Below are 2,119 nucleotides of genomic sequence, written 5' to 3'. Positions count from 1 at the left end.
GATAACAACGAACTAATATAACAAACAAAAAATTTATAAAAATATATATTCCCATGGCATTTAGGGGTTGAAATGGCAATAAACTATATATTAAAACAGGAATTTGGTTTGTGAGGGGGTCCCTGGAATTTTTTTCACCCTTGTAAGGGGTCCCCAGACCAAAATGGCTTAACAACCCCTGGCCTAGGGCACCAAAATGGCTACAGCGGCACTGCCTCTGTGAACTGGCATTTTTACAGGGATGAAAAGTGCATTTAGATGTTTACAAACAACAAAAACATGAAATTTATTTGTGAAGTAAAACATAAAATATGAATAGTTCATGTTGTCTTTAATGACTCTGCAGGTTTATTTATTGGATGTAATTTTATACAAAATTCAGTCATGTAAGCACTAAGTTTACTGTTTTTTGTTTCTCACATTTTTCCTCTTAATTTCTTCTCCCCTCTGCGGTTTTCTGACTAGTTTAAATGTTTTGTCTGCATTTAGGTTTGACTCTAATGACTCCACACACCCACATACCATATTTCTCTATCCTTGTGGGGACTTTCCATTGACTTCCATTCATTTTTTAGCAGAGTTGTAAAGTAACTAAATCCAAATACTTTGTTACTGTACTTACAGTAAGTAGAAATTTTGGTTATCTGTACTTTACTTGAGTAATTATTTTTCAGCGTACATTTTACTTTTACTCATTACATTTTTACACAATCATCTGTACTTTCTACTCACTACATTTTTTAAAAAGGTAAGAAGTAGAAAGTCGTCGCTCCTATTTTATTCTGAGTTGTTATTACTTAAAAAATACTATCCTGATAAATAGTGTCTCCTGGATAGAGTGAATTTAATTGTGTTTGGATGAGAAGTATAAATATATACCATTCTGACACCTTATTACCTTGTACACAACCCATCACAGCTGCACGCCGTTAGAAGAAATTTTTTTGGAGAAGTCACCTCCCAATAAATGTCATTTTGGAAAATCTAACTRHTCMVTYKHACTCAGTACTTTTACTTTTAATACTTAAGTAGATTTTGTGTCAGACATTTACTTTTGAAACTTAAGTACAAAAAATATCAGATACTTTAAGGCTTTTACTCAAGTAACATTTTTAGAGAAGACTTTAACTTTACCAAAGTATTTTTATGATAAGATACTTGTACTTTTACTCAAGTATCACTTTGAGGTACTTTATACAACACAATTTTTTTAGTAATTGTTATCCTTACCCTGACCATTTACCCTAAAACTAACCTCACAGGTACGTACCCGACCCTAAAGCTAAACTAAATTAAATTATCACCTTGGTCCTAAACCTTAACCTTAGCTGCACAAACGTCAAAAAACTAAATTCTACAGATGTTGAGCTAAACTTTGATGTTGTAGCTGAGAGTGTTTCACATCACATCTGTCAGTTTTGCTCTAAAACACTTTGGTCAAGGACTGCTGTACAAATGTTCGAGCTCAAACATCCCTTAAAGTTCTTACATCAAGCTTTCTGCGGCACAAACAACGTAACGAGATGAGACCATAAAGGAGAACAAGTGCAGCACTGCAGAAAGACAGCTGTGAAAACAGAACGAGGAATAACGGCGACTGTAAGAGAAAAAAGAAACAAGAGGAGGGGGATAACAGAGGAGAATAAGATACACGAGAGGAGCAGAAATTGTAGTAAAACAGGAAGGAGTGAGACAGAAGAGGGGAGGACGACTCGGTGGGCAGACACGGTGGTCCTCAGACGTCTCCTCGTCCTCCCCTCATCACTCACTCTTCTTTCCTCTCCTCCTCTTCCTGAATCGGCCTCCCCCCATCTGTTGCTTCTTCTGAGGCTGTTTCGCTTAACTTAAAGGATTTGTTCAAAATGTCCTGATGCATCTCAGTAATCCAGTTAAAAAATCAAAAGGAAAAAAAAATTGTACAGGTCCTCTGGACGGGTTCTTCTTTAATGAAACGTTTCGTCTCTCTTCCAAGAGACTTCTTCAGTCTGAGAGTTTCAGGCAAAATTCAGGCTTTTGAGTCCTGCCTCCAGGTGACTCATACTCACATCACATGGCTATGGTTCACAGGTGACTGATACTCACATCACATGGCTATCGCCCACAGGTGACTGATACTCAC

Source organism: Austrofundulus limnaeus, unplaced genomic scaffold (assembly GCF_001266775.1).
Source record: "Austrofundulus limnaeus strain Quisiro unplaced genomic scaffold, Austrofundulus_limnaeus-1.0 Scaffold117, whole genome shotgun sequence".
In the NCBI taxonomy this organism is placed as follows: Eukaryota; Metazoa; Chordata; class Actinopteri; order Cyprinodontiformes; family Rivulidae; genus Austrofundulus; species Austrofundulus limnaeus.
This window is presented reverse-complemented; position numbering follows the sequence as displayed.